The sequence below is a fragment of the Tenrec ecaudatus genome, unplaced genomic scaffold, assembly GCF_050624435.1.
Source record: "Tenrec ecaudatus isolate mTenEca1 unplaced genomic scaffold, mTenEca1.hap1 Scaffold_100, whole genome shotgun sequence".
Lineage (NCBI taxonomy): Eukaryota > Metazoa > Chordata > Mammalia > Afrosoricida > Tenrecidae > Tenrec > Tenrec ecaudatus.
In genome coordinates this window covers 144,770-168,529 of record NW_027457681.1, presented here as the reverse complement: position 1 = coordinate 168,529, position 23,760 = coordinate 144,770, and the positions used below count along the sequence as shown (strand labels likewise).

At 40.6% G+C, this 23,760-nt stretch overlaps 1 pseudogene; it reads left to right on the top strand.

The window, feature by feature from the left end:
* Positions 1-2,244: 2,244 nt before the first annotated feature.
* On the top strand, positions 2,245-3,237 carry LOC142435963 (transcriptional repressor protein YY1 pseudogene; annotated as a pseudogene).
* The last annotated feature ends 20,523 nt before the right edge of the window (positions 3,238-23,760 follow it).

Below are 23,760 nucleotides of genomic sequence, written 5' to 3'. Positions count from 1 at the left end.
CTTGAAGTTTAAAAGAGGCTATCTAGTAGAGAAGCAATGGACCCACATGGAAGAAGCTCATCATCCTGTGTGATCATGAGGTGTCAAAGAGATAGGTTAATAGGCTTCATAAGACCACAAAGAAGCAAGCAAAACCCCCCAACACATTGCTGAGAATGAGGGGGGTTGTAGTAGAGACGCCACCTCTATCTGTAAACAATGGGACATCCCCTTACAGAAGGGTCACACTGAAAGGATGAGTCAACCTGGGGGCAGGATAGCACTGATGAAACACAAATATTATTAGGTTCCTTGAGGCTTCCTCACACCCCACTATCATGACTCCAATTCTGCCTTTCCCTGTGGGCTAGACTAGAGCATGTGCACAGGTACAGAAAAGAGAAAAGAGTTCACAACATACCGAATCTAGGAACAGGAATGGGAGTATTGATACCAGTCGGGGAAGCGAAAGGCAGGGAGGGGAGGGGAGGAAGGGGGAGCCAATCACAATGATAGACACATAACCACGCACACACACCCCGGGGATAAACACACAAAACATGGGGGAAGAGAGATAGCAGTCAGTGCAAGAAACAAAAATAACAATAATTTAATATTTATCAAGGGGTGACAAGAGTGGGGGGGGAGGAAGAGAGGGGATAAAAGGAGCTGATACCAAGGTCTCAATGGAAAGTAAATGTTTAGAAAAATAATGATGGAAATATATGTACAAATATTCTTGATACAATTGAATTGTGGATTGTTACAAGTCCCCAATAAAATTATCTTTTTATAAAAGCACATGAAATGGATTAAGGAAAGAGATGACTTATCATCCATTCTGTCATCTTGGACTAGAGCATGGGTTTCAAGCTCTCTAAGTAATGTTGACAGAGGGAAAACGCCACAAACAAGGAGACGGCTTATTGTCTTGGGTTCTAGGATATCCCATCCATAGTCTTGGTCTTCTAGGGAGACTGGATTAGCTAGTGTCTGGGCTGGAGTTTGTGAAACATGCTTAACCAGGAACTTGGAGCGAGGAAAACAAAATGAGTGTGGTGGGGAGAGGCTGTGCTTTGATAAAGGAGAGCAGCATTAGTCTGAGTGGCTAGTTGGACATCATTGGCACAGCCCTTTTGTAACCCCCAGGGTGTTTCTGAAGGCAGAGGGGTGTGAGGTTGCAGTCCTAGGATAAAGGGTAAGGTTTAGGGCCCCTCTAAAACTGATCTGCAAGTCATGGTAATAAACAGATGCACAATTTGTTTTAGACTCTCTTATGCCCAGTCACCATGCATTTCTGGAATCTCCACGTCATCATTCCTCTAGGTCTTAGGGACAGCCTTCCAGCTCAGGGCTCTGAGACAGGTTGGTTTCAGAGGAAGGTGGGCTTCCAGCTCCCTCCTTGATCAATATTCTTAATCTAAGCTTGACTAAGTATTAACTTCTTCTGGAAAGACTGTCAGCTTATGGAAAATTACAAAAGAACTAAAAGGTGATAATAAGTTCAATAGATGCATTATACTGGATAAATCTGCCTAACAAAGCCTCTTTAGAGTGTTGAAAAACAATGATGTTACTTTGAGGACTAGGTTTATCTGACCCAAACCATGGCATTGCCGATTACCGCATATGCATATATAAGTGGGACATTGAATAAGGGAGAAATAAGAAGAATGAATGTGGTTGAATTATAGTGCATGGGCATTCAAATAGGCAAACAAATCTGTTTTGGCAGAAGTAAGGTCAGGGTGCTAGTTAGAGGGTAGGAAGTGAGAGCTCACATTAAATACTTTGGACATGTTGTCAGAAGTGACCAGTCCGTGGAGAAGGATGTTTTTTGGGTTTTTTTGGTAAATTAGAGGGGCAGTGACAAATAGGAATCCCTCGACTACATGGATTGACACAGTGACTGAAGCAATGGGTTCATCCTAAACTGTGAGGATGCTGCAGGGGTGGGCAGAGTTTCATTCCCTTGTGCACAAGGTCCCTGTAAGATAGAATGGACACCATCAGAACTATCAACAACAAGAGCCTCAGAAATTACTAATCAACACCCAAGGCGTGCACAAAATGCTAAATAGTTATGTTTACAAAAGTTATTTCCATACCATCAAATGCACAAAAGCTCAGGAGACATTCACTGGAATTTAAGTTCTAGTTTAAAAGAAGGAATGGGCCCTGCCCACTCACTGCGTTCTTCCCTCTGCCTTCCTTCCCCGCTGCGGGACGCCTCCTCATACAGCCGGGAGCCGGGAGCCCGGAGCCATGGCCTCGGGCAACACCCTCTACAGCGCCATGGACGGCCCGGAGATGCCAGCCGAGATCGTGGAGCTGTGTGAGATCGAGTTGGAGACCATCCAGGTGGAGACCATCGAGACCACTGTGGTGGGTGAGGAGGACGTGGACTGGGACGATCGCGGAGGCTGGAGCGGCCATGGGCACACCGGCTACCACCACCAGTAGCAGCAGTCCATGATCGTGCTACAGCCGCCGGTCACCGTGGACCCGAGCCAGGTGCACCACCACCAGGAGGCGATCCTGGTGCAGACACGTGAGTTGGTGGTCGGCGCCGCGGAAGGCTTCGAGGGCCAGATCCCGATCCCAGTTCCAGCGCCGGCCAGCATTGGCGAAGAGGACGACGATGACTACATCGGCCGCAAGAGCAGCGGTAGCGACAGCTCTTGTGGGGCGGCGGCACCGGCAGGGGCGATGCGGGCAACAAGAAGTGGGAGCATGAGCAGGTGCAGATCAATTAAGACGCTGGAGGACCAGTTCTCTGTCACCCTATGGTCGTCAGATGAAAAAAAGGTCTTGACCATGAGACTGGCTGGGGAGCAGATCATTGGGGAGAACTCCCCTCCTGACTAATTGGAGTACATGATGGGAAAGATGCTCCCGCCCGGAGGGATCCCCGGCATCAACCTCTTGGACCCCAAACAGCTGGCAGAATTTGCCAGAATGAAGCCAAGAAAAATTCAAGAAGATGATGCTCCGAGAACAATAGCTTGCCCTCACAAAGGATGCCCGAAGGTGCTCAGGGACAGCTCAGCCAGGAGGCACCTGGACACCCACGGCCCTGCGTCCACCTCTGTGCCGAGTGCGGCAAGGCTTTTGTCGAGAGCTCAAAGCTAAACGACACCAACTGCTTCGCACTGGAGACAAGCCCTTTCAGTATAAGTTTGAAGGCTGTGGGAAGCGGTTTCCCTGGACTTCAATTTGTGCACAGACGTGCAGATCCACGCGGGAGACAGGCCCTAGGTGAACAAGAAGTTTGCTGAGTCTACTGACCTGAAATCTCACATCTTAATACACGCTAAGGCCAAAAACAAGCAGTGAGAAACCGTGAGAAGGTAGCTCCTTCTCAGCTCCAGAAGCCTTTTCCAGAAGTGACTGGCAGACAACGCGCCTCTCCTTTGTAGATTGTTTCCAGGAAAGAATTTTAAAAATGAATCCTACATACCTAAGGGACATGTTTTGATAAAGTAGTAAACATTTTAAAAACACAAACTTTATTAAGATGACATTGTTAAGATACCCTATCTTGCTCCGTAATCTCGTTTCAAAAAAAAATAGTGTTTTTGTAAAGTGTACTCCCAGCAGGCGAACAGTTCATGAACTTCGCATCAAAAGACAATTCGTTATATGACAGTACTAAAAACGGAACTTCTTTTCACATTTTTATAAATATGGATCTCACCTGTTGCTTACAATTTTTTAAATTTTGTATTCTCCAAGTGTGCATATTGTACACTTTTGGGGGATATGCTTAGTAATGCTGTGTGATTTTTCTGGAGGTTGATAACTTTGCTTGTAGTATATTTTCTTTAAAAGAATGGGCAGTTACATGCATACTTCAAAAGTATTTTCCTGTACAAAAAATATTATATAGGTTCTGTTTGCTATCTTAATTTTGGTTGTATTCTTTGATGTCAACACATTTTGTATAATTGTATAGCTGTATTGAATCATGTAGTATCAAATATTAGATGTGATTTCATGGTGTTAATTTAAACCCATTTTAGTTACCTTTTTTCCTCTCCAAAAAATACTGCCAGATGCTGACGTTGCGTGTGCTCCCTTTGCTTGTTGAGTTACAGAATGTGGTGCTTGGTTGTAGAGTATACTGTACTTTGACTATCAGATGTGCATGCACACCATGTCACAGGGAGGGCGACAATTAAACGGTGGTCCTACAGTCAGGAATGGCAGAACGAGCTCTGTAAGCACAGTCTTGTTGTCTTCTGTTGTCCAGAATTATCCTAATTCTTGAGCCTCCCAGAAATTGGAAGCTAAATAAAGCAAGTCAAGTTTTCCTTAAAAAAAAAAAAGAATGGGTTTCTTTTATTTAAAAAAAACTAATAAAATAAAGGTGATGCAAAACTCACTGAGAAATTGCTGCCCCTCATTGATTTATAACATTCTTCTGGAGGTGAGCTGTAGGACATTTTCTAAGATCCATACAGCATGTCATATGGCAGAGTATTTTCCCAAACTGGGGCTCTGTTTTGCAGGCATCACACAATGATTAGGTGTTAGTCACTATTTTCCTGGCAAGGGGAGTGTAAATCATGTAGTCCTCTAGAATGAGGAGTCAGCTGGAAGATCAGAGGGTCCAGCCAGTTCCTGGAATCAATGGTAGTTAATGAGTTTTAGGTTGCTTGCAAGGGCTATAATCAATTGAATTGAAGTAAAATCCCAGGAGAAACTTCTAGCATAAACAGACCATAGATTAAAGCTTAATACGGAGTACTGAGATGGTATGAATAAACACCGCTTTAGTGTTTTGTAGTTTAAGTTCAAGTTATTGAGTGTAGATATAACAATGGTTGTGAGAGGACACTTACCACTACTTCAATACTTTCTTTTTAAAAAAATCATTGTATTGGGGGTTCGTACAACTCTTATCACAATCCATATATACATCCACTGTATCAAGCACATTAGTACAGTTGTTGCCATCATCATTCTCAAAACATTTTCTTTCTACTTGAGTCCTTGGTAACCAATACTTTCTATCAGACCAGTAAATACTCTGACACCAATGTTAGATAATGATACTGCAAGAAAACTGTAACCCAATACTGATAATGGATATACACTAAAATTTCTTTAAAATATTTGGAACAGATTCAGACAACATATTAAAATGATTATATACCACGATGAATTGAAATTTGTCCCAGAGCCCATTTTACATGAGAAAATTAGCACTGTAATAAGCCCATTGACAGAAAAGAGGGTCAACTGTCTAAGTAGGCACAGAAACAAAATAGGAACATTTAAAAATCAAAGGCATTGGGCCTCTTCTCAAGTCCTCCCTCAATGCAAGCTAATAACCTGGCATTCTGTGATTCTCATCTTCCCAGCAGAATTGCTTGAGTCAAAAAGGGTGTATAAGCAAATGTGAAGAAAGCTGGTGATGCCTGGCTATCAAAAGATATAGAGACTGGAATCTTAAAGGCTTGAAGTTAAACAAGAGGCTGTCTATCTGAGAAGCAGCAATGCCCACATGGAAGAAGCACACCAGTCTGTGTGACCACAAGGTGTTCATGGGATCAGGTATCGGGCATCAGAATACCCCAAACAAAAAATCATATCAATGGGAACAAAGGGTGTCAGATTGGCGACCCAAAGTCCATCTGTAAACAATTGAACATCCTCTCACAGAAGGGTCACAAGGAAAGGATGAGCCACCCAGGGTACAGTATAGCACCTATGGAACATATAACATTCCTTCCGTTTTTTAAAGCTTGCTCCACCTCACTATGATGACCCCAGTTTTACATTACAAATTTGGCTAGACCAGAGTATGTACACTGGTACAGATAAAAGCTCTCAACATAGTACATGGAATCCAGGAGAGATAAACCCCTAAGAACAATAATGGGAGTAATGATACCATGAAGGTAGGGGAAAGATGGGGCCACAAGGGGGAGAAAGGGGAACCGATTGCAAAGATCATCTTATAACATTCCCCCAGGGGAATGAACAACGGGAAGTGGGTGAAGGAAAATAGCAGATTGTGTAAAATATGAAAACAATAATAATTTAAAATTCATCAAGTGGTCACGAGGGAAGAAAGGTGGTGGAGGGAGGGAAAAAAAGAGGAGCTGATACCAAGGGCTCAAGTAGAACGAAAATATTTTGAAAATGATGATGGCAATGTATATACAATTGTACAAGTTATAATTGATGTGTGGATTGTAATAGGAGCTGTAAGAGCCCCAATAAAATAATTTAGTTTTAAAATGTCAAAGGCTTTTCATGTAAAAAAACTACAACTGTGACATGAAACAGGTATAGTTCGATGTGCTAATATATTCATTAAAAAAACACCCCACTTAAGAAGCAGGACAAACATACATTTCCACTTTCAATACCGTATTAAAAATTCTATAGTATTTTCTAGATGGACCAATCATAAAAGGAATACTTTTTAAAAGGAAGAAAAGAGGCTTCCAAAGAGAAGAAATAGTAATTCCTCGAATCATCATAAATTAATGATACTTTACGTAACAGATTCCAAATATACCATAAATGCTACAGCTATTAAATATTTTTAAAGTTGTAGGCTACATTTCAACACACAAAAATAATTTTTGGCATTGAACACTCTAACCATTAATTGCTAATCTCCAACTGCCAAACCATTAACCCTTACACATTAACATGCTGAACTTCCTTACTAACAACTTCCTAAAGCACTGACCCCCCTAAGTACATGAAAAAGCCCCTTACCACCAGAACTTCTACTAACACCCTGAGCATATCCTGATACCCACAATAGTCTTAACATGCTTAACCAATCCGACCACCATACTCTCTTAACCTATAATGCATTTATCCCAGTTTTTAAATCAGGTAACAGGGTAAACTTTATTTTATAACCTTAAACCTAACTTAATGACCCTAAATCTCAAATTGAGAAACCCAACTCCGAAAATAAGAATCTTAAAACCTTAGCTCTACATCCTTATACCTTAACACATAAGCCTCTAATCAACTCCAAATACAATATGTTAGGCATTAAACCTTCAAAACATAAAGCCCTTTAATATGTCCACGAACATCTGACTCACGACACTTAATTCCTATTTCTATTCCTCGGCAATTGTTCTTGAACCTGGAACACTGATTAATCCCAGGATATAGGTTCTAGTCTTAAATACAGACTCTGAGTCTAATACACTTACAAGCCTAAACAGAACCCCAAATCTAATCCATCAAAAACTCATCTTGCTAATTATGTGTGTGGAGCTATTTTCTCTCTCAGATTTTACGCAAGCAATAAGAACTTGAGTAGGTTGGCAGGCAAACCTAAGAATCACAAAAATATTTTCAGTTAATTTTAAGTCATTTGAATCTGGTTCAAGGAACTTAGAAAAATAAAGAAGTTATATAGAGTTTAAATATGACAAACAACGTCATGGTCAAGGGCTATCACGGGCCCCTTGTTGATTTCTGATCTTTGCGTCTTGGTCTCAAGGAGTCTTTTCTAACATATGTAGGGATGTTACCCAATAAGCAAGATGCTGAGGGTGCAATAGCTCTTATTCACTAATTTGTAGATCACCATTTAACCTGGTTTATCCCCGGAGGATAGGGTGAAACCCACATTAAATAAAACAAATTAATTACTGGTTATTCTGTCATCGACCCCCTTGTTCCCCTCATTCCCAGGGGACATGCATGTCACCAGAGATGGAGGAGGTAGCAAATTAAGGAGCTTACATTGGAATCCATGACTCCACTTTTCAAAATTGATCTTGGCCTTTCTCTCAGCCCTAGGTAAAAAGACTCAGAGGAAGAATTTGCACACCCCCTTTAATAGTGAGAGCTGGCAACTCTAAAATATTTGGGTCCATGTCTCTTTGAGAGTCTTGTCAGCTAACATCTTAAGCTCACAAGACATACTGCAAGTAGGAACTCTATCTTCACCCCCAAGCTGGAAAGGCATCAATTCCAGGGGCACCCTGTATGTCCAGTGCCAGGAACCCCCACTCACAGCACACTGGGCTCTTCACTTCTGAAGACCTAAGTCCTCGAAGAGTTACTCCTGATAACAACAGCGGCCTAAGCTCTCTCTGATGCTGGCCTGGACATTAATACCTTTGAGTTCAACCCCAGGGACTTACAGAGGCAAACGCATTGTTCCTCCCTGAGCCTGTCTTACAGGTCTACTGGCTGAGGATACCTGTCATAATATAGATCCCCCTGCTCAGGTTCCAGGGTCTCTTACCTTTAGGACACACAAAATATTCAAGCACGGATGATCCACTGGCTTTCCACACAGCACAGCCTGATCTGAGATCGATCCACCCCAATTTCAGCACCTTGAATTATCTGCCTCACTGGGTCCTGAGAGTGAGCTGGGAAATAAAGCAGTTAAATCACAATCCCCTGTAATTACTTCAGCATGATTAGTAAATCAACATAATGTAGCCATCCTTGGTTTAGTCCAGCTGAAGGCAGATTAGACCCTAGGTAGATTCCTCTAAGTTGCTGTAGAGAGGCATTCTTAGCTAATGCTTGGGAGCTCCAGGAACATCTTTGCTCACACATACACATGCACACGCGTGCACACACACAGAGATGCACACAGGCAAATATTCATTTAAATGGTAGCAAGTAAGAATTTAACCTAAAGAGAATGGGGAACCCGAAGAAAAATAAGAGACAATGGGATGATATTTAACATCAAATGAGGGTACACTTACAGCCCACAGCCTGCCATTGTGTTCTCTGTATTTGCTCCATTAGAAAATGTAATACTTGATGACACTTTTTGTGTTAATCTCAATTATCAGACCAGGTTTGTTCATTAGTAAATTACTTCTTTGGCTAACTTCACTTTTCATTGATCAACCATGATCATCCTTTACGTTTTAAATATGTTTTCTCTCCAGGTTTTAACTGCTTAAAACTTCACGATTTTAATTTATGCGTACTCAGAGGGCACTATAACATTGTGGCAGAGCATAATGACCAATGAAAACCAATTGACTATATGGGTCTTAAAGGCTTGAAGATAAACAAGTGGCAATCTTGCTCAGAAGCAACAAAGCCCACATGGAAGAAGTACACTAGCTTGTGTGATCACGAGTTGTCGAAGGGATGAGGTAGCAGGCATCAAAGAACAAAATATCCTGTCATTGTGAATGAGGGGGAGTTCGGAGTGGGGACCCAAAGCCCATCTGTAGGCAACTTATGATACCCTAATGGAAGGGTCAAGGGGAGGCGACAAGCCAGTCAGGGTGCAGTGTAGCAACAATGAAACATATAACTTTCCTCTAGTTCCAAATTCTTCTCCCCCCCACCCCCCCTGCGCCCAATGCACACTATCATAATCCCAATTCTACTTTACAAATCTGGCAAGAACAGAGGATGTACACTGGTAGAGATAGGAACTGGAAACACAGGGAAGATAGGAACTGGAAACACAGGGAATCCAGGGCGGATGATCCCTTCAGGACCAGTGGTGTGAGTGGTGATACTGGGAGAGGGGAGGGAGTGGGGGTGGAAAGGGGGAACCGGTTCCAGGGGTCCACATATAACCTCCTCCCTAGGGGATAGACAACAGAAAAGTGGGTGAACGGAGACTTGGACAGTATAAGATATGACAAAATAATAATGGGTTCATGAGGGAGGCGGGAAGGGAGGGGAAAAATGAGGAGCTGATGCCAGGGGCTGAAGTGGAGAATATATGTTTTGAGAATGATGAGGACAAAGAATGTAAAAATATGCTTTGCACAATTGATGTATATGTGGATTGTGATTAAAAGTTGTATGAGTCCCAATAAAATGATTAAAAAAACAAATATAAAGGTATTGGTTTAATTATATCTTTTCAATGTATTACTCATTTGAGGATATTTTAATGCAATGGATTCACAACGGATGGTAAGTGATTTTGCATTCATAGTTAATGGCAAAAAAAAACCCCGATTGACAGTGTCTAGGAGTTATCTGATACTTTTTGCTGGGGAAAAATGAGTATGTTTATTTATAAGGTATAAAATAAGTAAGTAACGTGTAAATATTGTGGAGTTTTCTATATAAAAATGTAGCGAATTGCACATTTTCAGTAAAGCATACATTTTCATCTGTACAGTTTCCATGTTAGAACAAGACTTTCCAAATTAGAGATAAGTTATTTTAGTTGTATCAATATTATTGGCCTGTTCAAGAAAGTTTTGCGTCAATGCATACCAGTGCCCAGTTTGAAAACTTTGAAGAAGATTGATTTCTGGACATTTTCTCAAGCTTACATTTATTGGAATTAGGAAAATCTGTGGGTAACTTTTTATCCTCACATTCTTTGGCTACAAAATATGAGTATATTTTTGCACATACAATAAGTACAATATTACAATGAATAAAATAATATTCAACTGAGGAAAGCCCTTTGAGCATCCCTGTCAACAAGTTTAACCATGTTAAACCACCACAATGACTCTCTTCAATGATACATTATCAAGTTTATGAAATTGAATGTCTCATTTATGAAAACATCTTTGCATATGTTCAATTTTAGACACTGTACCCGATCTCTTCACATGGCAGCAAATAATGATAGGTCTATCGTCCTACACTCTTGAGGTAGTTAATTTATTGTGTCTACCTGGCCGATAAACACATGTGGGATTAATTAAAGGGCAGAGAGATAAATGGCTTGGTGAGCCTCACCTTTCTTGTTTCTTGCTCTTTGATCATTAGACCAGTGTGCGGCTGCCTTGCTTGTTCTGTGCCTTAATTTGTAATCTACACTACCTGTGGGACATCTATCCCATCGACTGTGTCGCTGTAATTTGAGGTATCTTCAAGACCTGCTCTGCCACACTATTGGAATATACAGCTCTTGAGCTGTTGGACCCTGTCATCTGGCTGTTGGTGACCTACTTGCCTTGCTGTTTGCTGCCTGTGGCCGGACAGCCTGAATTACTCTATAGGCCCTCAGGATTAGAAGTACTGCCACTGTCTCACAGCTGTCTCATGGGAGTGAGTTGCACTGAGCCATTTGTACTGCTTTATAGATTATTTATTTCTTATGTTACCTCTCTCTCTCTCTCTCTCTCTCTCTCTCTCTCTATATATATATATATATATATATATATATATATATATATATATATATATATATATATATATATAATTATTAGCATTATGGTTTTGTTTCTCTGGAGAACCCTGTATAACATAATTGTTAATGCAAGTGTGTTCATATGGTCAAAAAATAAATGCTCACCTCAGCCCCATGATGCAAAGACCAAGGTTTATTAAGTGCATACACTTCATTGGGGGAAATGTTTGTAAAAGAGAAAGTGCAGAGAAGCCCATGGAGGCTGGAAGATCACTCAGCTAAGATGCAAATCTTACCCTGAGAGAAGGAAAAAAATGAGAGGTAGGAAAAACTTTCTTAAATGTCAGTGTAACCCAGCAGATGCCCAGTAAGTTGATCAGGTTACCTCAATACAAAATCACCCATTAGAGAATCACCTTCTTTCTCATAGACAAATGTTTGTGCTTTGTTCTTCTTGCACTTGGCTTGGGCTAGCCCTTAGAACTCTGTCTTATGTACAAACCTTGTGGTAGAATTCAGAAGCAATGTTTCTACCTTGTCTCATTATGCTCATTGTGTTGGAATGGAATGACCTTCTTAGATTTGATTGTGCTGTTATATGTTTATATATGAAAACATGTTCATATTTTCTCGTAAGATACATTGATTATAGGATGTTTTTTATTTATGATGAGATTGAAAGAAATGTGATATTCAATCTCATTAGTGATATTCTCATAGGTGATAATTTCACATTTCAACCTCATTAGTGATATTCTCATAGGTGATAATTTCACATTTGGTTTCCAAACAATATCCTTCTCTTGTTTGCTTAGGACTTTCATTATATTTCCTGAAGACCGTGTCACTCTTCTCTCTTTAGTTCTTTTTAAAGATAAATTTTCAGTTTGTTTTTGGAGTTAGTTATCTCAGCACAATAGATCCCCATTTGACATTTTCCTCAAATATTTTTCAGGGACAGTAATTGTATATATACTTACCATGTTACTAGTATTTCTTGCTACTCTCCACAGAGTCAAAGATGTTGACTACTGCTGTACATTCTTCTCTCACATACGGATCCATATCCTGTGTCCTTATCAGGATATTTTTTAGAGATTGCAAGTCCAATCTAATTTTTCTCATCTCATCTACTGATAGCAGAGTGAGTTGTTTAATCACATCAACTACTATGAGGAAGGCAGATGAAGCTGCTTATTTGCTTAAAGACTTACAGTCTACAAAACCATAAGGATTTCTACTCTGTCTTGCAGGGACACTATGAACTAGAATTAACATAACAATAGGGGGTAATTGAGTTTGTTGATTTGATTCTTATTTTATTTAGTTTCATTTTCCTCCCCTATATGTAAACACAACTCTGATGGAATCTAGAGGAGGCTTGAGTAAGCCTTGGTGGTCTCTGGAATTCTCCCCTTCAGGCTCTGTACTCACTTTCAGTAACAACTGGTGTGTCCAATGTGTGTCATTTTCCAGGGGAGGGCTTTCAGTGGGTTGCACAATTTTATCTGATGGTGGCACAAAGACCTATGCTCCATGAAGAGCTGATTTGCCATCTTCAGAAGCAGGATGAACTGAAAGTACGGGGTAGTCCCTGTGAGTCCAGGCACAAACCTCCCTGCAGGGAGCGGACTGTGCTGTTGAAGGGGACACTCAGAATCAAGTGAGCACAGGAACCAGCGTCTGATGTCAGTGCTGGTTGACTGTCAGGCTGGGTTTCCTGTTGTGGTTTTTTTGTTGTTTTTTTTTAACTTTTCATTAGGGGCTCATACAATTCTTATCACAATCCATACATATACATACATCAATTGCATAAAGCACATCCGTACATTCTTTGCCCTAATCATTTTCAAAGCATTTGCACCCCACTTAAGACCTTTGCATCAGGTACTCTTTTTCTTTTTCCCCTCCCTCCCCGCTCACCCCTCCTTCATGAACCCTTAATAAATTATAGATTGTTATTTTGTCATATCTTGCCCTATCCGGTGTCTCCCTTCCCCGCCTTCTCTGCCGTCCGTCTCCCAGGAAGGAGGTCACATGATGATCCTTGTAATCAGTTCCCCCTTTCCAAACCACTCACCCTCTACTCTCCCAGTATCGCCCCTCACACCCCTGGTCCTGAAGACATCATCCACCCCGGACTCCCCGTGCCTCCAGCTCCCACATGCACCAGTGCACAACCTCTGCCCCATCTAGTCCCTCAAGGTAGAATTCGGATTATTGTAATTGGGGGGGAGGAAGCATCCAGGATCTGGGGGAAAGCTGTATTCTTCATCGGTACTACATCGCACCATGAGTGACCCATCTCCTCTGCTAAACCCCTCTGTGAGGGGCTCTCTAGTGGCCGACAAATGGGCTTTGGGTCCCCACTCTGTACTTCCCCCTTCATTCACTATGGTAAGATTTGTTTTGTTGATGATATCTTGTTCCTGATCAATTTGGCACCTCATGATAACACAGCCTGGTGTGCTTCTTCCATGTGGACTTTATTGCTTCTGAGCTAGATGGCCGCTTGTTCACCTTCAAGCCTTTAAGACCGCAGACACCATCTCTTTAAATAGCCGGGCACCATCAGCTTTCTTCACCACATTTGCTTATGCACCCGTTTCTCTTCGGCGATCATATCATGGAGGTGTGCAGCCAATGATATGATTTTTTGTTCTTTGATGCCTGACAACTGATCCCTCTGGGACCACGTGATCACACAGGTTGGTGTGTTCTTCCATGTGGGCTTTGTTGCTTGTGAGCTAGATGGCCGCTTGTTTATCTTCAAGCCTTTAAGACCCCACACACTATCTCTTTTGATAGCCGAGCACCATCAGCTTTCTTCACCACATTTACTTGTTCGCCCGCTTTGGTTTCAGCCGTTGTGTCAGGAGGGTGAGCATCGTAGAGTGCCAATTTAATATAAGAAACTATTCATGCATTGAGGGAGTGCTTGAGTAGAGGCCCAAGGTCCTTCCGCCACCTTAATACTAAACCTATAAATATAGACACATAGATCTATTTCCCCATCCTCATATATATATTTGCATGTACATGTCTTTGTCTAGACCTCTATAAATGTCCTTTGACTCCTAGCTCTTTCCTCCTTCTCCCTTGACTTTCCTCCTGCCCTACTACCATGCTCCGTCCCCACCTGGGTTAGAGCTATGCCTCTTCTTTACGTAACCTTGCCCTTGATCATTCCCTACCAGGCCTGCCGCTCCCCCCTCACTACCATTTTGGGTTCCTGTTGTGATTTTGAGATTCTTTTCCATCTCTTACTTTTCCCGGGGGATCTCTCTCTATGAATTATTCTGTGTTCACCCCTACTATGTATAGATTCAAAAGTTGCATTGAATAACAAGTAAATAGCTTCACTTGCAGGAAAACTAGTCCATTAACAGAATGGAAACTGTTTTTCTGGCATCACAGATTGAGTATTCTGATGAACCGTTGAGAAACCCCAGTAGAATTTTCTATCAGACTCGAGTCAGATGAGGTGAAGGGGGGCCATAAAATCATGTGTTTGAGTACTGACTTTTCAAACCAACAAAGAGATGCCTTTAGGAAAGACCTGTGATTTGATTTGATTCTGAAATAATAGACTCATGGCAAAGACTAGAGTGCAATTCTCTAATTCCAAAACTCTGAGTTTTGAAGTATAGACTACTGAGTGGGTAATGTATGGACAGTGACATATAAAAGCAGAATCTGGTTCACATCTGACCCTCTCCTTCCTGCAGATGTGTGTCAAACCCAACAATGGTCTGAACCCTTATTTGTCCTTTTCTATTTTCTTTCTTTCCTTCTTTTTTTTTTCAACTTGAGCAACTTATGATCCATGCGTTATCATTTATATCTCCAAAGGAGCATGGCCACAATATCAATCACTCTGTTAAAGAGCATGTGTTAATTTCAATCCTGCAAGATGCAGAAACCAAGTCAGGAGAAAATCTGTGCAGATTTTCCAGGGGAAACACCTGTGTGAGAGAAAATCCAGAAGAGGCCAGGGGAGAGAGAAGGACTGTCAATCTATAACAGGAGGCAAAGGTTTTTTTTTTTTTTTTTTTTCAAAAAGTTCATGGAGAAATGTAATTAAATGATAATGGATTTTTTTCTTTAACTTTTGGAAGACTACTTGTATGGTCTTGAGATAAGGAGAGAGAGGGAGTATGTTGGGAAGAAATTGTATTAACTATTGTTCAGTTCAAAGGAAGTTCAGTATGGCCATTGGATGTTCTAATTGAATGGGTTCCGTGATCCTTTGTGACCACTCTAGTTTTACAAAATGTAAGACGCATTCTCAGGCCTGACAGATTCTTGATAAATTTTTATGAAGATAACCTGGTGTTATTTTTTTCCTCTTAGCATACACATAAAATGGTTGGATTATATTTATTCTATTGGTTATATTGACTTGGATATTTCCCAATCCAGAGAGATTCACACGTGTGATGACTTTCAATCCTGTTTAAGACTCATGCCTCTATCATTTTTCCTGGGAATTTTATTACATGCACTAGAGACATTAAAGCTCGGTGTCATTTAACATTATGTATCTGTTGTACATTTTATCATGAATGTTGGAGTTTTACTAAGAGCATACCAGAACTAATTTTATTTTTTTTCAATCTTCAATCTTGGTTGGTCAAATCTGTGTTTTCTACAGAAAGCGAACATACTTCTCTTAACAAACACTTTCTTAATTAGTAGAGTGATAGACACACCAATATCTAGCTGTTGAAATCTATTACGTGGCTTATTTTACTTAAGCATAAATATAAAAGTAAGACAAGTGTATGAGCACACAAAGTTGAAAATAATGAAGTCGTTTTTATGAAAGTCACTGAAAGCATGTTTATCCTTTATTCCTTCCTACAACTCAGAAATGAGGTTGAGGCTTCTCAGCGCAGGTTAAGAGGGTGATAGGACTGAGATTGGAAAATGCTTGCTTAGTGTCAATGAAAACATTTTACACGTTCATTAAATATATTTTTTTAACTTGAGTTTCTTCCTATCTTTGTAGGTTATGACATAGCAATCCCTGTGCCTCAATGTTCAAGCTCATGGATGCCATTTGAAAGGTGAGCCATTAACACCAACCATCAGGTCCCTGTGCACACGAAAACTGACAAGCTGCATCCACAAAGATTACAGTCTAGGGAACCATATGGGTTCAGTTCTAGTCTGTAGTAGACCTGGAGTCAAAATGGTCAATACATTTAAAAAAAATGTCACGGTATATATTAAAGTTAATGTTTCCTCCAATTTCAAAAGTAAAGTTAACTATGACATTGGCAACTAACTAATAAGGAGAGTTCTGAATTAATGTTGGCAGTGACTTAATTCACACATTATGCAGAATGGACTATAAGTCAAATATAAGCAATCCACAACTTAGATCTAGAGAGACTGACCTAGATATGCCTGTAGGAATTGGGTCCAGAAGCAAAGAAACGTCTCATTATCAAGTGTGATGCAGTCTGGATTCTCCCTAAATAATAGTAACCTCATGTCATTTTTCTGATGCTCAGTATTCTGAATTCTAGTCTTAGTCAACTGTTTATTGACTGAGTCAACCAATTAATGGCAAATTTGCTCGTTATAATGCTACTTATGTATCATAAACACTTTTCACTTTGTTTTTAAAGCTTGACAGATTTTACTGAGACATATGGCTTCAGGCATTACTTTCATTATGTTTTTGAAATAAATTAATTGCTATTTATGTTTGCTTTATTCACTGCTGCACCTGCTTTACTCTATTAGAATGCGATCATCTCCTAAGTCTTCTCACTCTTTGTTTGCAGATTTCAATGTGCTCTGCAGAGCATTTTGTCCCATGTTCTCCTCTCATATGAAAAAGGACTCTGTTTCATTCAGCACTCCATTTCCACAACCATGTGTCCTGTCACTTCAGTTGGACAAGCTACAGCAGTTTGTTAAAAAATGTTGATTGGTTGTGTGACTGAAAAAATCACTCTGTTCAGTTTTTCAATATAAAATGAATCATGAAAACTTTCAAAGATGCTAATGAATTAAATTTGAGATGTCACAATGTGCTACACAGACTAAAAACTAACTGCACAGAAAGGTCATAATCAAATGAGATTGATGTATTCAGATAAATGAGAATTTCATCTTATTATTTACTATTTCTGCACGGTGGAAACATTTATTGCCCTTGTTCTCATATCTGAGTCTTGTGAGGATTTATCCTAATCTGACAAGAGGTAGAAAATGTTAATGTTCACTATACATCTATATTTTTACTCCTCAGAGGAGCAGAATTTTACCTTTCTAAATTGTAATCCACAATTGTTATGCTGGGAATCTGGATGGTGATGAAGTGAGAGAATAGGAATTTTCTGTGTGATCATCTAATTGAGCCTGAATCTGTTATGGGACCTTCGTAGTGGGGCTCTGACCTTCATGCCTGTGCTGTAGTTTATATCTTCACTGGCTGGTGTTCCTTTGCTTCACGGCAGTATCCATATTCTTTACCTTTGACTGTTTATCCCTGTTGACTATTCCTCTTTCCCCCCTTACCCCCCCCCCCGACTCTCAACGTAGGCATCATGGGTAAGATGTGTGGTGGGTGGTTGATAGGAGAAATATTTCACCCCCCAGCTATGGAAAGACAATACAAATGACCTCCCTCTGGTGTGAAATATTTCAAGTTGAGAATGGTCTTCTTCTCCAGGGCCAGAAACACGAGGACTTGTTTTGAATGTTCACTGGAGAACCTCAACAGGTTTTACAGTTAGATCATGAGCTCCACTAATGACCGGCCCCAGTGGTTTCTCACAGTCTCAGTAATCAGTACTCAGCCTCTAGAAATTTATCACATTTTAATTTATATATATACATATATTTTTTAAATACATGGTTTCAGTGGTTTCTGATCCAGGTAAGCAGATTACTGCTGTGCCTCTCTGAATGCACCTCTCTCTAGATTTTTGGAGGCATTTTGATATGTCAATCCATGTCAGTTCTCTGATGCCCGCATGTAGGGACTCCCAGCATCCGTGCATCCGTGACTCACATTGCAGAAAACGGAGCTTATGACTGACTCAGAGGAGGAGACAGGCCAAGAGAGAGAGTGCAGGGGTCCATAGCGGAAATGGAGTTGGAGGGGTCCAGAAAGGACCCAACGTGGGCACACAGGCACAGAGCTGTGGTAATCTCCATGTGAATAGATGTTATGGGGGATGAGTGCAAGCGGTGCCTCATGGCCCAACATCAAGCAAACCTGATCAACATTTTATCACCCCTTCTGCTTTGTACCCAAGTTCTTCCAGCTGAAACCTGGAAACCAGTCCCCTGGACTTTAAATGAAAACCATCCAGAGGTTAGTGGGTCTTATGAGCTCTTAGCTCTTGGATTGTTTTAGGACCATTCAGACAAGGCAGTATTTTCATAAAAATGTGTACTATACTCTTCACATTTTGCCAATTTTGTAGTGATATATCCTGATATTATGGGTTTTCTCTCTCTTTTTTCTTTCACAGTGCTGATATTATTTTTTAATTAAAATGTACAACTTTTGTTAATCCTGTTAATGTATCTTAAATATATATTGCAAAATAATTGAATTTATTTATGGAATAATATCAGACTTACTGTGATAAAGATAATTTCCTTTATATTTTAAAAGATGTTTTGTATGATTTTTGAAGTTTACACACTTTTATATTATTCAATTGGTTGCCTTTCAATTTTTCTTCCATTGTGTTTTGTGGACCTTTTTAAAAATTTTATTCCCTGCCTTTTTTTAATCATTTCATTAGGGGTCCATACATCTCTTATCACAATCCATACATATATCAACTGTGTAAAGTACATTTGTATATTTATTGCCCTCATCATTCTCAAAACATTTGTTCTTCACTTAAGCCCTTGGAATCAGCTCGTTTTTCCCCTTCCTTCCCACTCTACCTCCCTCATGAACCCCTGATAATTTATACATTATTATTGTGTCATATCTTGCACTCTCTGAAGTCTCCCTTCGCCCACTTTTCTGTTGTCCATCCTGTAGGAAGGAGGTCACATGTAGATCCTTGTAATTGGTTTCCCCTTTCCAACCCACCCTCCCTCCACCCTCCCAGTGTCGCCACTCACACCAGTGGTCCTGAAGAGAACATCCACCTTATATTCCCTGCATTTCCAGTTCCTATCTGTACCAGTGTACATCCTCTGGTCTACCCAGATTTGTAAGGTAGAATTGGGATCATGATAGTGGGGGAGGAGGAAGTATTTAGCAACTAGAGGAAAGTTGTATGTTTCATAGTTGCTACATCACACCCTGACTGGCTAGTCTCCTCCCCAAGACTCTTCTGTAAGGGGATGTCCAGTGGCCTACAAACAGACTTTGGGTCTCCATTCCACACTCCCCCACCCCCATTCACTATGATTTTTTTGTTCTTGTGGACTGGTTTTTATGTGAGTAGTGGAAATAAGCATATGCCTGCTAAAATGATACATTTGTTTCAATTCTTTTCAACGAGTAAGAAAAGCTAAGTTCATGGAAGACATAGGTGGCTATTTAGGAATACACGCTCATTACATTAAAAGTGAGAGAGAGGAGGATACAGTAAAATGAGTAAGACTCTCCCAACCCCAGGAGTCGGTGAGAAATCACTGCACTTCACAGACCAGAGGAATAGCCGTGGTGGCAGTTACATAATTTCATGTTAACTTGATAAATAAGTGTAGGGGTGGAGTCTAGCCTGTCAATCAGCTAACAGCCTGAAGATGCTTACTTGTGTGTGTGGCCTTCTCATGACGATTCTGAGAATTTCCTCTCTCTTGGGAGGCGGGACACACCTTGTCTGTGCTTCATCTCCCTGTGGGGAGGCCCATGCAGAAAGCTGGAGGAACCACATGGATACACACACCAGCACCAAGAGGCTTCCACTGATATTGGATCCACAAGACTTTCCAGCCACTAGACTGTGATCTTCCTGCACTCATCATCACTGAATACTCTGTGAGTCAAGAGAAATGTACGGACTAGTATTGGACATATGGCCTAATATCAGGCTTATTGATTTGATCTGGACTGGGCTTGGATGTTTTCTCAACGTACAATTGCTATTTGATAGAAAGCTCTCTCTTAACCTCTCTGGGTTTGTTTTTCTAATCAACTTCACCTAAAACAACCCCCTTGAATGGTCAGTGTTAGTGTTTGGGAAGTTGATTTTGTCACCTCTCACCTATGAAGTGAATGAAATTATAGGAGACGTGTGTACGTGGATACGTCTGTACCAGTCATGACCAGCTGTGAGTTCACTTGGTGAGATATTCCCACAATTAGCCATCAGTATTCCAGAATGCACTTGAGATGAACAGCTCAGCTATCACTATGTGTGATGCTCTAAAGCAGCAGTCTCAATGGGGTCAAAACCCCTTTGGGGGTCGAACAAACCTTTGACAGGGGTCATCTGATTTATAAAAGCAGCAAAACTACAGTCATGGAGTATCAATGAAAAATAATTTCATGGTTGGGAGGTCACCGCAATATGAGGAAGTGTATTAAAGAGTCGTGGCATTAGGAAGGTTGAGAATTGCTGCTCTAGAGTTATCAAGGCTTCTTATTATTTATCACTGATTTAGACCAGGAATACATTCATGAATGTGAATTATATGCACATACGAGAGCTCTATAGATTTGAAGGCTGAAGCCATTCCCCTGGGGAAGCATTAAGCAAAGATATTGCCACATAGGTTATTCCTAAACCACTGACAACAAAGTGCACTCATGAAGGGGTGACTGTGGAGCTTCATTTTCCTATTGGCAGTCGCCCTGGGTAAGATAAGACATGGGAATGGAGCGAACACTGTGGCAGCTCCAGAGCCCTAACTTTCTGGTTTACGTCCTCACACACAGGTGTGCATGCCTAAATGCAGTTAGTGAAGTCTGGGGCTGAGGTGAAAAAGTTGGGAGATTCGTGAAGGTGTCTTGTAGGACTTCTGTGAGCCCCTTCACCAGTGATGGAATGAATAGGGTTTGACAAGTACCCGGAAGAGGCTTTCAGTGGATGGCTGGATCAACACCCACACTGGGAAATCAACATATATCCAGGGATTAACATAGGGCTCTGTCTTCTCCTTGGATGCCCCCATCAGCACAGCTTATCTACGGATAAGCAGCCTGAAGTCCAAGGACACTGCAACCTGACTGTGTGAGACAAGCGCTGTGAAACCCATATCCTGAGAGCGTCAGAAAACCCGGGGGAATGGCAGCTGTGCTCACTGAGGCAGGGACTCCGAATATTTCGCTGAATCCTTTCTTTACTTGTTACGCATTTCAAGATGGGAAACAAAGACAATTACTTCCTGAAAATAGCATAACGTTCCTGTGAAATGAAATCACCCCTCAAGAGAGGAGGATAAAGATACCTTGGTATGTAAGCTTTGTTTATCAATTTGTGTAAATAGTTCCGTTACAGCACTAAGAACTATGCAGACTCTGGAGGGTTGATTCAATATCTGCAGAGACAATGACATGAACACAGTTTATCTGCAAATGGACGGTAAGAAAATGAAAGACAAGACCCTCTGTTACTCTGTGAGAAAATGAGAGGAAGTGAGTGTGATCCCAGACACAAACTCCCTGCTGGGAGGGAGCTGGGCAGCAGGGGGCGCTCAGGACCCACAGATCACAGGACACACTCAGGAGCAGGTGCAGAGGGACAGTTTCAGGGCTGGTTTCCTTTTGTGGTCTGGTTATGCATCTCCATCTTGCTGTTTCCCTCAAGGGTTTTCTCTATTTTTATGACATAGGAATACAATGTAAATGTATAAAAATATTTAAAATCAGACCTATTGCATGTAGGATGTATAATAATGGAATTGAAATCTCAGCAAAAAAGGTGGGGAGTAAGAACCAAATAAAAATATAATTTTTATTTATTAGTGTTATATTGATATTCTAAACTTGGCAGCACTTGCATTGTTCAAGTAATCCTTGATAATAGTTGTATTGATTGGATTTCCTTGAAGGCAAATATAATCTTATCACAGCGAGTACTGTATTTCATGATGGGTTTAGCAAAACCTTTCTGACAATTCCATGCCATTCTCTTGACTGTGCTGTTCCCAGCATAGTAACTCCTATGATTTTCTGATCAAATTGGCCAATACTGGTCAGTGCACTTATGCTCACTAATGCCTAGGATATCAATCAATACACATGTATACCATTTAATATTTGACCACTTCCAATTTCCCAACATCCGTAGTATGCAAATTACAAGTTCTGTTCCTAAGAAGACTTCTGCAGCTGTTTCTCTTTACCTTGAGGCATGCCCCATCAGCAAATGGAGATCCTAATGACTCAACTCCCAAATCACATCATCATGGAAATCAAGATGACTTCAATAAATCAGCTCCTCTTCAGTAACATTTTGAGTGCCCTCAAACCTGAGTGGCCCATCTGGCAGTAGCTTCAACAATTCCCTACTTCCTTTGCCTAGGCTTTCAGTATTCAACCATGCTTCAAAGTTATGCATAAGGTTTTAGCAGCTTCTTCCTCTGAAGAGGGAGAGGGGTCCTTCTGCATTGTCTGTTCTTAGTCTGGAAGCTTTGCTGAAATCTGCTCACTTTGGGTGACCCTTCTGGCATTTGATATAAGAGTGACATATCTTCCAGCATGTCAGCAAAACACAAACCACCACAGTATAATTAACTACCAGACAGGTGGTGAGAATATGTCATTATTTCTTCAAAATATATCAAACAACTTCTGGCTAATATTTTAATGCAATAAATAAATAACAGCATAATGCAACCAAATAAAGGAGTAATTCAATTTAACATGTTCAATTATTGACTTAACATTGAAACAGAAGATCCAAAAGGACATCAAGAATCAAATAAGTAAACAAATAAATGAGTCTAGTAAACTAAAATCAATGACCTACATATAACATACTCCACCAAGAACAAAACAAATATACTCCCATTAAGCCGAGGTTTATTTCAGAAATAAAGTTAAGCATGAAATAGATGGAAATAGGAAAGGAACATAGATAGATAAATACAGATAGATGATAGATATAAGATATGGACAGTATATACAGAGAAAATAGATGATAACTTAATCAATTGTTCAGTAGATTGGTAGACCAATTAACAGATTTATGATAGATATATAGATAGATGGATAGATAGATAGATAGATAGATAGATAGATAGATAGATAGATAGATAGATAGATAGATATAGAGCAGAGACTGGAAATGTATAGAAGGATGGAGAGGGAGATAAAGAAACTCGATCAACAAACTCCAGTGTCATTGTGTATTCAGATTCGGGGATTTGGGCTGAGTCCAGGCAGAGGGTGTTCAGATAACACTTTTTTCTATTTGAGATAAATTGAAGACTAAATGCACAAACTACAACATGAGGTGTGTCATAAGGAGTTGTACATGGATGTTATACAACAATGACTCACTCTTCAAGAGATTTTCTTAAGAAACTGGGTCTCCACAACAGGAATATATCACTTATTTGATGCGTGTGGTGATGCAGATAAAAGTAGGTAAGGAAAGTTATGTGAGACCAGATTGTAAGCACCATGAAGGGAAGGTTGGGATGCATGGCACAGGGTCTCAGGCCAAACAGGCACATGATCCTGATTCAAGACTCAGTGTGTGATGAGGAAGATACAGGTTTCCTAGCAGAATTGGAGCCTCCCCTATCTCATTTTTCCC